This window comes from Canis lupus, chromosome 20, assembly GCF_003254725.2.
Source record: "Canis lupus dingo isolate Sandy chromosome 20, ASM325472v2, whole genome shotgun sequence".
In the NCBI taxonomy this organism is placed as follows: domain Eukaryota; kingdom Metazoa; phylum Chordata; class Mammalia; order Carnivora; family Canidae; genus Canis; species Canis lupus.
In genome coordinates this window covers 1715094-1730371 of record NC_064262.1, presented here as the reverse complement: position 1 = coordinate 1730371, position 15278 = coordinate 1715094, and the positions used below count along the sequence as shown (strand labels likewise).

Sequence of the window (15278 nt, the reverse complement as noted above, 5' to 3'; positions counted from 1 at the left end):
TTATCTCCCTCTAGCTGTCAGCTTCCTTCTGCGGCTCTCTAATGAGGGAGGGAGAGATGTGGCTGTTGGCTGTTACAGATTTACTTCCTTCCAGTTTAGCAGAAAGAAAACTTCTCTGCCTCAGCATTTATAGGTCAATCCCAGAGAGGGCTCTGAGCGACCTGATGGGTCCTCTACCCCCAGCTTGCTCTGCTGGGACCAGTCATTTTCCAGGAGGTAGTGGTCTACCTGTGGCACACCTCCACCAGGAGCTGGCGTGTATGCGTGCGTACATGAGAGTACATTTGCATATGTGTGTGTGCACGCGTGTGCCTTCACAACTTCTCCAGGGCTGCAGGCAGTGGAGATAATTTTCCTTGAGGTGGGGAAGTGATGTAACTAGAGGAAGAAGGGCAGACAGGTGGGGGCTGTTGTTCCTGGATGCCCAGAGCCCTTGAGGCCATTCAAAGAGCTAAGGTGTCGCTCACTGGTCCCAAGTCTACCTAGGACTTCCAGCTAGCCCAGCAAAGTGGGGCCCCTGTGGACTGACTCTACTAGCCACCACATGCCCCAGTCTGGCCTCTGTTCCCCAAACATGCAGGCCTCTCCCCCCTGTTCTTGCCCTGGAGCTGCATTCTCTCCCCTCCTCCTCACCCTTCCTGCCTTCTTTCCTTTCTACCTTCCTTCTTCCAACCTTCAGCAAATGTTTTCTGAGTACCTACTCTGTGCTACCTCTCTGCAGTAGGCCCTGGGAGCCCATCCAGGAGCCCCAGAGACCTGTCCCTGCTTTCCCCACACTTACGGTCTGGTATTGAGGAGAGAGACATAAACTGGGTGGTCATACAATCATAGGATTGACACTCTGGAAAGTTCTAGGAAGAAGGAAGGTGCTGGGAGAGTGTCCACTGGGGGCCCTGGTGTGGCCTGTGGTGAGGGAAGATCTCCAGAGGAAATACTGCTGTGATTGAGAACTAAGTGTAAGAGCTGGTCTTCAGGGACAGTGGGGATGCAGGACTGTTCCAGGCAAAAGGGACAGTGTGGGCAGAAGTCCTGAGTTTTGGGGACCCACAGCCTGTGTGGGTATGGTGAGGGCGAAGGGGCAGCGGAGGGTGGGGTGGGGTGGGGTGGGGTGTGATGAAGCTGGGGCCAGGAATCTGGCCAGCTACTGCTCTTTGGGGAAGCAGCTGAGGTTTTGTCTCCTCCAAGAAGCCCTCAATGACTTCCCAGCCCTTGCTGCCCAAGCATTTACATGCTGCATGGTGTTTACTTGTGCACTTCTCCATTTTCTCCTCTAGGCTTTGAGCTCTGTAAGGAGGGAGGTAGCCTGTTACTGTCTCAGAGTCCCTCACACCTGGTGGGAATCCTGCTGCATAGTAGGGGCTCAGGAAAGGTTTGGGGGGGATCTGGAAAGGTTTCTTTCAAGCTGTAGCCTAGTCCTAGAGCACAAGCCAAAAAGGCAAAAAAGCACTGGCAGTGGCCCTGCTGGTTGAAGGATGTTTCCTTCCTCACACTTCTAGAGGGTCACATCAATGAGGTGGGGCGGGTGGGGGGGCAGTTTTAGGTCCAGGCTGGGGAACTCAGAGCCACACTTTCATTGAAATAGTCAGGTCAATGTAACTCAAAAATCCTGTGTGTCATTTGCTTCTGCCAAGAGCTGACGAATGACTAGGAAGCTGTGATCTGCGTTTGGCTGAGTGGTGGATGCTTTCGATCTCTGTTTCCAAATGCTAAAGGAGGGGTGCTGATGCGGGCTCCTCTCAGGAAAGCAGCCAGGCTTATTCGTTCTTGATTCTGTTAAAAAAAATTGACCTCCTAGTTACAGAACATTGGAAAATACTCAAAAATAAAAAGGAGGTGGGATGCGGTGGAGGTAGAGAGAAAGAGGAACGGAGGAAAAGATGAATGTTGTCCCCGTTTTCACTGCTTATGGAAGGTAGTGGCTTCCAGAAAGACTAAAGCAGCGACTTGAAATTCCAGCTTTGTCACCTGCCAGTTTCAGGGCTTGGGAAACTCCTTCCCCTCTCTGAGCACAGGTCCTTGCCCGTGGGGTGGGTGCAAGTATAGCCACATGGGACGAAGTAGCCCGCAGCCTGGCTCAGGAAGGGCTCCAAGAGCCTTGGCTGTTGGTTTTCATCACTTTCCCTGTTGCTAGATAACACTTTTTAGCCACATTTTAAAAAGCCCTTCTATTGTGGGGATTTTGAGACCCTGAATTAACTGCATTCTGCTGCTTCACTGAGGCTGGCTGAGTGGCTGCGCCTCGGAGTAAGTTGGGTGCCTTTAGGCTCCTGGGCTCCTCACTCCCTGGGGTACTCATCTAGCAGTGGCAGCACCTGGGGGTCTGGGCGGAGCTCACCAGGCCTGGTGCCCCCACTTCTGGAGGAGTGAGCTGTGCTCCCCGCTCCCAGTCACCGCAGAAGGAGGTGTGTGGGGGAGGGGCTGCCTGTGGCAGGATGCACTTGGCCTGTTTCCTAGGAAACCCAGCTGGGAGTGAGGAGGGACTTGGCCCTCCAGGGGCTCTCAGGACCTGGAAGGAGGCGCAGGAACTGGTCTAGAGTGCTGCTGGCTCACGGGGGTTTCAGCCCCCATGCCTCCTCAGGGTCTTAGGTCTACCAGGTGTGCCTGGGTGGAGGGGTGGGGGAGGGACGCCTGATGCTGTGATTCTGAATGCAGGGTGGGTTCTGGCTACCTGTGTTTCATGCTTAGTCTCCAGCCTACCTGGGCAGCCTCCTGCCAGCCTCCTTCCTCTGGGCCTGCCCCCACGCCGGTGGACTGGCTGGATGTAGTCCTTAGTCACTCCTCAGACCCTGCCTGCATCCACTCTGCAAGGATGTGCCCCTGCTGGGGTTCCTGGCAGCAGCCAGTTATAGGTGGCCTCTGTTCGGGATAACTTCCTCTCCAGTCTGGGGCACAGAGGTCAGGGGAGCCCTTGAGCCATGCCTGGTCAGCAGCCGTGGGGGGGGGGGGGCACTGTCTGCCCTCACCATCAATCACGCTCTAATCTCATAATCTCCTACCTCGCCTAGCCCAATCCCCTCCCTGGAGCCCCTGGTACACAGCACCCCTTTCGGTCCACAATTTGGGATAACGAGAGAAGGTACCACTTTCACATTCCTGCTTTGTGCCACAGGCAGTTCATACATCGCCTCCCACTTCACAGCAACTGCAAAGGAAGGTGCAGTGCCCTTTGTACAGACGGTAAAACCGAGGCTCGGTGAGACTTTGCATCTGGCAGAGCTGTGGTGCCCATCAGGTTTTGGGACGGACCGTTTTGGGATGGCCTTGAGATACCAGGGCCAGGTCACAGGAAACAGGTGCAATGGGGCCCGGGGAGGTGTACAGGGTCCAGTAGTAATGCCCTTCCACATCTTGAACTTCAACTCAAGGCTCTGGTTCCCCAAGAGACCACAGTGGACACCCAGGTCAGCGCAGGAAGAAAACTAAACCCCAGGTTGTCAGCGGCAATTACTGAAAGCTACTGCTGGTGCTGGTTGCTATTTTTGGTGATCTCTGTGACCAGCTTCTGCAGAGAAGGCTTTTTAAGTCTGTGTTTGAAGAAATTGTCATGACTTGTATAAATGTGCATTAATGATCTATGTCCTGGCTGTGACACAGGTTTTTCCTTAGTGTTTGGCTAATTTGCAGGAAGCACCTATACATTGGGAGCCTGGGTCTGATTCATTCATGGTTGCTTATCTTTGACATGAGGGAAGGGCAGTTTTGCAGTCCTGTGCTGCCCTGGGAGCCATCAAAACCTGCCCTCTGCACCCAGCTGCTCTAGTGCCTCTCCCGGGGGCTCATGGGAGCGTGGGCAATGGGGGCTCTGTTTGAGTCAGACGGCCTGCGTGGGAATGCTGGCTCTGCCACTTAGGAGCTATGTGGCTGTGCGAAGCCACTTATCCTTACCGTGGTGTCTCAGCTTCCCAATCCGTTAAATGGGGGAAAATAATATCACCTACTTTAGAAATAGCCTTGTTAGGAAAATTAAAAGGGTTAATATATGTATAGTGTTTAGAACCACGCCTGGTACTATGGGGGTGTTTATAAAACAAAGTCAGTAAACAGGGGGAGATATACTGGGCAGTCAGGATGCCCCGAGGCTGGGCTACATCCATAGCCTCCTGCAGAGCCTCCTGGGCTTCTTTCTTAAGGTGGCGGAGTCTTGGGCCATGTGCCAACCCTCTGTCCTGGCACAGCTGATGGCACCCTGGAGCCCTGTGTGAGCCTAGAGTCCCCCGAGGTGAGCACCTGCACAGGTGCTCTGTTGAATGGTTGGTGACACACAGAGGCAGAGGGAAAAGGAGCCCCACTCCCCTGCCCCTGCCCTAATCCGGTGGTGGTGGTGGGGTGCTATCAGAATCTCAGGGTGCTTATAGCTTTCACACTGGCTATCATCCTTTTCCCACTTCTCTGCCCAGGGGTTTCTGACATTTCTCCTGTGGAGTACTTTGCCGGATCACATGGAAGTGGCCTGGAGTGTGTAGCTGGAAAAAAGCATCTTGAAGAATTTGGATACATTTCCTCTCCTTTTGAGAGCCAGTGACATGGAAACAAGTTGACTCTAGTGAAAAAGTGTTTACAAAGACTTTGGATGCAAACATGGCCTGAGGTCTTAGACGTGAGAAGAGCCTCACACTTGGAGGAAGGATGGGTGAGTGTGGGGCCAGGCAGCCTGACCAGGGCACCCACTTCCCAGGCCCTGCTGGGCAGGTCTGGCCCAACGTGTTCAGGCAGAGGCAAGTGGACGCTTGGCTGGCCGCCCTCCCAGCCCCCGGGCGCTGGAATCAGACACCAGGTGCAGTCCTGGGCCTCCGCAGCGGGGCTCCAGCCATGCCCCCTTTGCAGAGGCAGTCCCAGGGTGCGATGCTGGCACGGAGCAGGGGCACTGCTCTGGGGCTCTCGGTGCCTCACCTTGGTCCAGCTCCTCTCCTTGGAGTGTTTGGCCAGCTCCCCTTACCTGTCTCCCAGGCAGGACCTGAATCCTGACAGTTCAGCTTGTGGTCCAGCAATCTTAGGGGAGTGTCAGGAGAGGTCACTGGGGTCAGGCGGTGAGCCTTGAGTGCAGGGAGCAGAGTGAAGCGGGCAGCGCGCGGCCAGGTTTAGGGAAGTTTTCCCCTCAGCTAGTGTTGGGAAAGGAGGGAGGGTGGGGACATGGGAGCAGCCGGCTGTCTTGGCACATGATGGTAACCCCTCTCTTCTACCTTAGCTGGCGTATCTACCTGGGACCCTGGGTGGTTGATGGAGATTAGGCAGAGATGAGCTCCCCGCCAGGGGAGATATCAGAAGTATTTATAACTGGTGCAGCAGGGTCCCTCCCAGTGGATCAGGCCACATGCTGGAGCAGGGCCTTTTGGTGCCAGACATAACCTCCAGGGGCCTCCTGGGGTCCCGGGCTTTAGGGGCAGCTGGTGATTAGGGGGTATAGGCAGGAGTCATTTGCTAACCAGCTCTGAAGTGTTTCTGTATTTTAAACAACTGGTATAGCTCCAGTGGTGTGCACTACTGGTGTGCACCACTGGTGTGCATTACTGATATGCACTACTGAAGGCCAGCTCCGTCCCCCGAGCCCCCACCTTGGGGGCTGCTGCTGGGTGAGGGGACCTTCACGACAATCCATCCGTATGAGGGATGGTGAGGCTGAAAGATGGGAGGCAATAGGGGTGGAGAGGAGCGGGCAGGTGGGAGAGTGATTTAGGAAGCAAATCTCACCAGACTTGCGAAGATGTGGGGTTACTGGGAAGGCTCAGACCTTAAATGGGGTTCCTGGGCCACTCACTGAGGAATTCCAAGAGCTTCACAGTGTCTATAGAGCTGAGAGTAGGGTACGGGTGCTAGACCCTTCCGGCAGCTTGTTGGGGCATGGCTCACCCACACTGTGCCACACGGGAGCTTCGTGTTCGTCTAGAGAGAGAGGAGAGGTGGGGTCCCCCAAGGCGGGGCAGGTGTCATATGGGAGGTGACCCTCTTAGGCCTTGGAGCAATCTTTCTCTTTGTTCTTTATCCCTCCTCCAAACCCTGGTCCTTAGTCCTCCGGGACCTGGTGCATTCCCCTACTCCTACCTACACCCCCAGCCCACCATGGGGATCAGCCTCTTGAAAACCTTTAGCTCTGCCGAGTGGAGGGAATTTTTTTTTTTTAAGATTTTATTTATTTATTCATGGGAGAGAGAGAGAGAGGCAGAGACACAAGCAGAAGGAGAAGCTCCGTGGGGAGCCCTGTGTGGGACTCGATCCCCAGGCCTGGGATCATGCCCTGAGCTGAAGGCAGACCCTCAGGGGTCCCAAGTGGAGGGAATTAATCCGCTTGGCTGGGCCTGCTCCCAGCCCCAGAGGACCATGGCGCCTTCAATTACTCCAGGTGCAAATTCATTTCATACAGATTCACAGAACGGCTGTAGAGGGCTGTGCTCTGGCTTTATTGCAAAATGCATTATTTTTCCACCTCTCTCAAAAATATTTATCTATGCTAATTTAGCACAGGAGCCAGCTAAGTTCTGCATGGGGAATTGCCCTATTAATTCTGCCGCCTGGAAATACTGTGTCCAGCTGCAGAGAAGTTCCTGCTGCTCCTGGTTGGAGGGTGAGGCTGGCGGCCTCCTCCCTCAGATTGGACCTCCAGGCCGGAGTGGGAGCAGGCTGTCTGGCTGACCATTTGGAGAGGTGCTGGGGAGCCTGTGTCTCCCACATAACTCCTACAGACTGAAAGAAAGAGCCCTTTGCATTTGGGAGGCAAGGTAGGAAGGGTGCAACTTTTCAGGTGGCCAGAGATGAGTTTCATTCTGGGGCAGGCGCCACAGCTTACCCACTGGGTGACCTTGGCCACATGACACAACCTCTCTGAGCCTCAGTTTCAGCATCTACAAAACACAGCAATGACCTTGCAGGGCGGTCATGCAGGCTATTCCCGTGAGGCTCTCAGAGCTGTGGGCATGAAGCAGGGGGGTGTGAAGGGAGGTTGGTGGTGCTGCTCGCTTGCACAGCCACATTTTCCAGAGATTGTTTTCACCATTTGCCCATGAGTTAGAGTGCCACGTTCACTGTCTCACAGGTGAGCAAACTACCTGAGACACCCAGGCGGATGTCTCCAGGATCCCTGAACAGACCTGGTGTGCAGCCCTGGCCACACCTCATCTGAGCAATCCCACCAGGTTCCCGGACCGGAGCCCTCAGGTCACCCCCGATGCCTCCTTGCCCCCCACCCTCTCCCACACCCAGCCAGGCTCCCAGACCATGACTCAGCCATGCCACCTCTGGTGTCTTTCTCTTCACACTATCTCCCACCGGGAGAATGCAGTCCCCAGTTGCAGTTTTTGGGATTCCATTTCATTTCCCAGCAGCTGCAATCCTCTTAAAATAGAACTGGGACCATGTCATCTCACTGCTCAAAGGCTTTGGGTAGATTTTGTGGCACTTGGTGCACAAGCCAGGTGCCTGCCCTTGCCAGCTGCTTGCTCCTCCATACGTCTCAGGCACTTGCCCCTTTGCCCACTCGCTTCCTCCATTGGAGACAAGCCTTGCTCTTGACTCCCGGCCTTTGCCAGGTTCTTCCCTCTGCCCAGGGCACTCATCTTCTGCTCTTCATGTCCAAGGACTTGTGCCTCTCATTTGGGTCTGGGCTCCAAGGTCACCTGCACAGAGAGGTCCCCTGGTCTCCCTTGCCTCTGGCTGGTCCCCCTCTCTTTCCTTGCGTGGTGTGCACCCACCCTGAGCAGTTCCACTTACCTGTCCATTTGGGGTCTGTTTCCGCCCTGGTAGCAGCCTACCCAACATCGGTGTCTCCCACCTCCCTGCTCCCTGACAAGACCCAGCGTGGCCGCCATTGCCCACCCTCTGGGTGCCCCCAGTCCCTCAGCTGCTGATGGATCTAAGGCAATCACCTCGACTCCATCCCTCTTGCCACTGATTGCTTTTGAAACCACAGGAGGCCCAAGTCCAGCCAGAGGTGTGAGGTTATTTGTTTTTGTGAAAGGTCAGATCATTCTTATTTTTCCTTTCTATTTTTTATTAAGGTATAAGGTACACAAAGTAAAACTCACCCTTTTTAGTGGACAGTTCAGTGAGTTGTGACAAACGTGTAGAGCCGTGGAACTGCTGCTACGATGGAGCGGTAAGGTGGTGTGTCCCCCCAGACTTCCCCGAGGCCTCTGCAGCCACCCCCTTGTCCTGTTCCCCTAGCTTTTTGCCTTCTCTGAAAGCTGAGTAAATGGAATCACACAGTATGCAGCATTGTGAATCTGGTTTCTTTGACTGGAGTTTGAGATTCATCATGTCATTATAAGTACCTTCCATTTATGGCAGAATAGTGCATCATCGCACAGATGTACCAGAGTTGGTTTATTTATTTCCCGGTTGAGGGATATTTGGATTGTCTCCAGGTTTTGGTCATTAGGAATAAAGCTTCCAGAAACATTCCTGTAGAGTTTGTGTGGACACGGTTCTGCTAACTTAGGCCGATACCTAGGAGTGGGATTGCTGGGGCATATGGTAGACGTATGTCGAGCCTTACGAGAAGCTGCCAACCCCTCTTCTAAAGTGGTGTCCTATTTTGTACGCCTCCAGTGATGTATGGGAGTTTAGCTCCTCCACATCCTCACGGGCACTTGTGGTTGTGAGGTGGTTTTTCCTGTTTTTTGTTTTTTAACTAGAAATAGATGTGTAGTGTTACCTCATTGTGGTTGTAACGCATATATTTTAACTTACATTTCCTTAATGACAAATGGTCCTGAGCATCTTTTTTTGTGTTATTTACCATCTGTATATCTTTTTCATTGAAGTGTCTGTTCAAATCTTGTGTGCATTGTACATTGGATTATTTTTTCCTTTTATTGAGTTTTGAGAATTCCTTATATATTCTGAGCATGGGCTCTTTATCAGACACGTAATTTGCACATATATTCTTTGAGTCCTTGCCTCTCTTAACAGTGTTTTTTAAGGAGTAGAAGTTCTTATTTTCCTCAAATCCAGTCCATCAGTTTTATTTTTTGTGAAATGAATTGTGATTTTGGTATTGAATCTAAGGACTCTTTGCTCAACTTAGGTCACAAAGATTCTTCTTATGTTTTATTTTAGAAGTTTTATTGTTTTAGATTATCGTTAAGGTCTGTTCCACTGTGTTATTTTTTCATATGGTTCAAGATACGGATTGAGGTTGTCGCAATTCTTTTTCTTTCCCCTGCCTCCCTTCTTTTTCCTCTTCTTCCTCTTCCTCCTCCTCTTCTGTTTACCCTCCTCCCCCAACCCCCCTTCCTTCCCTCTCCTCTCTCCTCCTCCTCACCTACCCTCCTCCTCCTCCCCTCTTCCTTCTTCTTGCATGTGATATATAATTGTTTCAGCCCCATCTGTTAAAAAGACTACCCTTCCTCCATTGGATGGACTTGAAAACTTTGTCAAAAATCAATCGAACATAAGCTTATAGGTCTATTTCTAGACTCTGTTCTGATTCATTAATCTATATGTCAGTCCTTTCTCTAATACCTCACTTCTCGATGATGGTACCTTTATAATAATTCCTGAAATCAAGTAATGCGCATCCACCAACTTTGTTTCTCTTTAAAAAATTGTTTCAATTATTCTAGTTTCTTTGTCTTCTCGTATCAAGCGTAGAATCGTATTGCTGATTTCTACACAAACCCCTCTGGGAATTTGATTGAAACTGCATTGTATGTATAGATCAGTTGAGGGAGAATTGACATTTGAACGACACTGAATCTTCCAATCTAGGAATATGGCCTATCTTTCCATTTTTTTTCCAGTCTTTGACTTCTTTCATCAGTGTTTTTAGTTTTCAGTAGGCAAATTTGAACATATTTTATAAGATTTAAGTATTTCATAATTTTTGATGTTATTGTAAATGGTAATTCTTTTCAGATATTTTTTTTAAATTTACTTGTCAGAGAGAGAGAGCACTAGCAGGGGGAGTAGCAGAGGCAGAAGGAAAGCACGCTCCCCACTGAGCAGGGAGCCTGATGTGCGGCTCCATCCCAGGACCCTTGGATCATGACCTGAGCTGAAGGCAGATGCTTAAACTTACTGAGTCATCCAGGGGTCCTGTAAATGGTTCTTTTTTTTTTTTTTTTTAAAGATTTTATTTATTTATTTACTAGAGACACACACACACACAGAGAAAGAGGCAAAGGCACAGGCAGAGGGAGAAGCAGGCTCCATGCAGGGAGCCCGATGTGGGACTTGATCCTGGGTCTCCAGGATCAAGCCCTGGGCTGAAGGCAGCGCTAAACTGCTGAGCCACCCGGGCTGCCCTAAATGGTTCTTCTTAATATCAAATTCAAATTGTTCATTTCTTTTCAAGCAGTATAATTGATATTTGGTGTATTGGCCTTGTGTCCTATACTGATGTCAAGATCACTCATTAATTCTATCCAATCCCTTTTAGATTCTTCAGGATGTTCTATATCAATAATTATATCACCTGTATTTTTTCAATCTGTATGCCTTTAATTTCTGTTTCTTACTTTATTACATTGTCTAGGACCTCCTGGACAATTATGAATAGAAGCATTGAAGGTAGACATCCTTACTTTTTCTTGATCTTAGGAGAAAGCATTCAGTCTTTCACCAATATGTATGAGGTTAGCTGGAGGTTTTCCATTGATGCCCTTTATCAGGTTGAGGGAGGGTTTTTTAAAAATATTTATTTATTTATTTATTTGTGATAGACATAGAGAGAAGAGAGAGAGGCAGAGACACAGGCAGAGGGAGAAGCAGGCTTCATGCCGGGAGTCCAACACGGGACTCGATCCCAGGACTCCAGGATCACATCCCGGGCCAAAGGCAGGTGCCAAACTGCTGAGCCACCCAGGGATCCCCAGGTTGAGGGAGTTTTTAATCACGCATGGATGTTTTACTGTTCTTAAAAGGAATCAGAAGGAAGAAACTCCCTTTTCTTCTGAACAGTTTTGTATCTGAGTATGATGTCTGGAACTGTGACAGCCATTTTGTGGCTATGAGGAGAGCTTGTTTGAGGAGCAAAGCCAACCGAATGATGATGGAAGAGTGGAGAGATGGAAATAACCTGGGTCCTTTCCATCGCTGGTCCACCAAATTAAGTGGTCCTGGACCCTTGCCTATCACTAGAATTCTTGGTTTGGAGGAAAACAGGAAATTAATAGCCTTATTGTCTAAGCCTTTGCGTTTTTGGGTTTTGCTTCTTGCATCTAAGAGCCACTAAATGAATACATACCAACACCTGAGGATAGAGACTTTTTCTTTTTCACTGTTGCATGCTTCATACCTAGAATGGTGCCTGGAATATAATAGGTACTTGCTAAAAGTTTGCTGCATAAACCAGGGAAGGCCAGGACAGGGGGATTTTCATTTCTATTATCATTTTTTCTTCGATCTAATGGAAAAGACATGGGGACAAAGCAAGAATATTTAGAATATGGCAGGTGAACTTTGGAAAAGAGACATCAGAAATCCAAGTAAGAATGAAACAGCAGGTGTTGGCAAGAATGCGGAGAGAAAGGAACGAACCCTCACGCACTGTTGATGGGAATGCAAGCTGGTGCAACCACTGTGGAAAACAGTGGAGGTTCCTCAAAAAGTTAGAAATACAACCATCCTATAATCCAGTAATGGCACTATTGGGTATTTTCCCCAAAATACAAAAACAGGAATTCAAAAGTATGCATTGCAATGTTTGTAACAGCATTATCAATGATAGCCAAATTATGGAGAGAGCCCAGATGGCCATTGATGGATGAATGGATAAAGAAGAGGTGATATATATAATGGAATATTACTCAGCCATCAAAAAGATGGACATCTGCAATGATGTGGATGGAGCTAGAGTCTATTATGCTAAGTGAAAGAAGTTAGCCAGAGAAAGACAAATAGCATATGGCTTCACTCATATGTGGAATTTAAGAAACAAAACAAATGAGCCAAGGGGAATAAAAGAGAGGCAAACCAAGAAACAAATTCCTAACTACAGAGAACAAACTGATGGTTACCAGAGGGGAGGTTGGTGGGGGGAAGAGGGAAATAGGTGAAGGAGTCTACAAAGTGCACTTGTCATGATGAAAAAAAAAATGATTGAAAAAAGAAATAAAATAATTTTATAAAAAAGAAACCCAAGTAAGACTGGGATTAAAATCAGGTCTCGGTGTAGACGTGTGAAGGACAAAAGAGGAGGAAAGCAGCAGTTAATCCCAGGGAAGACAGGGACAGCTCCAGAGAGCCCTGCTCAGAGCCGCCGTACAGGTCTGAAAGCCGGATATCTGCCGTGTAAGGATCAGGGTTTTTTTCCTCTCTCAGAGCGACAACCAGTGAGACTTGTTCTTCAGTCATGAGCCCTGTTATTCGGAAGATAAACCATACGGATCACAACGGGGAAAGAGAACATGTAATGCTTGCAAAATTCCTGTGCGTAGTTGCTCTATGCCTAGAATTTATGCTCGCTCGCAGTTTCATGTTTCACTTAGATGTACCTCAAATGAGGTAATGGCGTTGTGACTGGCTGTCACCTCCCATCAGCCCATCACTCCTGGCCCTGGGGGAGGTGATAGATGCGGTCAGAACACGCCTCCCGCACCGGCTGGTCGTGCCTGCTGTGTGCTGAGTTAGGGGTGGGCAGTGCCTTCTCTGTCACCACCTTCTTCCCCCCACACCCCATGATGGCAATTGACTCATACTACCTTGGAATGTTCCGGACCCTTTGAATTTATACTTTTGGTTGTACAGTATGGGTGTTAAAGTTGAGAGCTCAAGGCAGAGTGTTTGAGCTCAAATCTTGTCTCTGCCACCTACCAGCCTCTCTGTGCCTCTGTTTCTTATTTTTAAAAAAGATTTCTTTATTCCTGAGAGACACAGAGAGCAAGGCAGAGACACAGGCAGAGGGAGAAGTAGGCTCCCTCAGGAGAGCCCGATATGGGACTCGATCCTGGATCCTGAGATCATGTCCTGAGCTGAAGGCAGACACTCAACCGCTGAGCCACCCAGGCGTCCCTGTGCCTGTTTCCTTATCCATAAGAAAGGGGGTGCCATTTGTACCTACCCCAGATGCCTGGGAGATGTGGGAAGGGAGGGGCATCTGAAGCCTGTAACTGGGAGTTGAGCAGGACCACGCTAGTTATCTTCAGGCCTGGCTTCGATGTTGGATGTGGGGGAGTGGCCTCACGGGGAGGACCTTGGGGCACAGGTCAGGGACCTGTAGGGTGATTCTTCAAATGAGGTAGAGCTGGAGTAGAGGATGGAAACCAGAACTCGCATGCCACAGCCATCCTGACCGTGGGCAGGGAAGCAAGCCGCTCCAGGGCCCAGAATAAAGATGTCTTGAGGTCTTCTGGGGCTGTTGACGAATGGAAAGAGGAGTAGGAGATTGGGGCCGGCAGAAGGTGAAGCCAGGGCCCAGCCTGGCCAGCATCTGTTAGGCTTCAAGGGCTCCTACTTGCAAGGAGGAGTTGGAGTACATACCAGTTCTGGATTGTAGGGTGGGGTTATGGTGGCTCCCCCTCATCCAGCTTGTGACCCCCACTGTGGATGTAGGAATGTCATAGGCGGAAGAACCCATTAATTGAGAACAGCTCTGGATTGACCCAAAGTTTACAAAGGTAATATGGAGAACTCCACATACCCTCACCAGTCTCCCACGTCGCTTCCTGATCGAACCCATGTGGTTCGTCTGTCGCAGCAGAGGAACCAGTGTTCACATGTTATTAATGAACGTCCACAGTGGATTCGGATTTCCTTAGTTTTTACCTGGTGTCATTTTGTTTTTGCCCCAGGACCCCATTCATGACACCGCATTACATGTGTCAATCACGTCTCTTTAGGCTTCTCTTGGCTCTGACAGCCTCTCACTTCCCCTGTTGTTGATGACCTTGACAGTTTTGGGAAGTGCTGGTCAGGTATATTGTAGAATGAATCCCCCCTCAACTGAGATTTGTCTGACAATACTGGGGTTATAGGTTTGGGGAGGGAGACTCCAGAGGTAAAGAGTCCTTCTCATCACATCAGATCACGGGTGCATGCTGTCAACCCGATGTATCACTGTGGGTGTTGACCTTGAGCACCTGGCTGAGGTCACGCTTGTCGGGTGTCTGTGCTGTGAAGTTACTCTTTCTCCCCTTTTCCACACTGAACTCTTTGGAAGGTAGGGCAAACATATCTTTATGCTCAGTTCAGGAGGGAAAGCAAAGCCCGGGGGCGTGAAGTTTCTTGCCCAGTGGCCAGGTTGGCATTTAAACCAGACAGTTCTTTGTCTTTCTGAAAGCTGCCACACAATGTCACCTCAAGAAGGCACCAAAGAGCTTTAAACAGGCAGGTGGGTGCTAAGGGGAGAAGGGGCCTTAGGAAGCTCGCTCCTTGCTTTTTTGAGAAAGGAGTGTACACAGGCAAAGCTTTTTACCCGAGAGGGTGCTTCACAGTTAACTTCCTCGTGGGTTTAGGGGATGCTTGTGCTTTTTGCCCACTTTGTGTTGCTTTTCCTTATTTTGGTAAAAGTTCTTGATTTCCCTTTGGGGAAGCACACCCCCCTCCCCACTGCCATGAAGTCAGCCATGGTGGGTCTCTCCATTAGCATCATGCTCCTCTATCCATAGGGTGGATGATTCAAGCCAAGCTAGTCATACCTCCCTTCTCCCCAGGATTTGAGAGTGTCACATGCTAGGCTAGCGTTGGTCACCCACTCTGCTCTGCATGGGAGGGATGCATTCCCAGGTTTTCTTGCTCTCTGATTTCCAGGTAGCTTCAACCAGCGGGAGACACAAGTAGATTGGTAAAGAGGAAGAAGGCCGGTTGCCCTCTTGCTGTGGTGGCCCCCAGGTGGAGGCTCTTGTCTGCTGTTATTGCTGGGGTTCTAGCTCCCTGGGCAGCCCCAGATCCCAAACCAGCACCAGCCTCTTCTCTTGTCACCTCTCTACTCTTAGGAGTGGCAGCAGCTTCCACTGGGTTCACCTCTGGGTTGTCTGGCTTGGCAGTGCTCCATCAGCTACATAACCAACCTCCTGTATTAAATGCCTTTTTGCAAAAGACCTAGAGTGGTTTCTGTTTTTCAGACTGATAAACACGTGAGAGCCGGCTGGCATGGGTGCTTCCTTGGGAACACATGTTAAAGGCTGCCTGGCCAGTTCTTATAGCCTCAGACGCCACACTTCTGTGACTCCTGGGCCTCCTGAAGCCTGGCTGTCCAGCTACTCTAGATCCTTCTCTCATGTTCCTTTCTGGTCATCATTTCTGTTTCTGCTGCTTTGGGCTGAAGACGGTAACATATATGAGGAAAGGGGTTTTTCCGGTTGGATCTACGAATGATGGTTTCCTGGTGAAAATAAAACAGCAAAGCT

At 50.0% G+C, this 15278-nt stretch overlaps 1 long non-coding RNA gene across 1 annotated transcript; it reads left to right on the top strand.

Moving 5' to 3' along the window:
• The first annotated feature begins 2459 nt into the window (after positions 1 to 2459).
• Positions 2460 to 14951, top strand: LOC112660395 (uncharacterized). Its single transcript, XR_003136889.3, has 3 exons — positions 2460 to 2595; positions 4398 to 4630; positions 14680 to 14951. It is a non-coding gene; the product is annotated as an uncharacterized LOC112660395 (long non-coding RNA).
• The last annotated feature ends 327 nt before the right edge of the window (positions 14952 to 15278 follow it).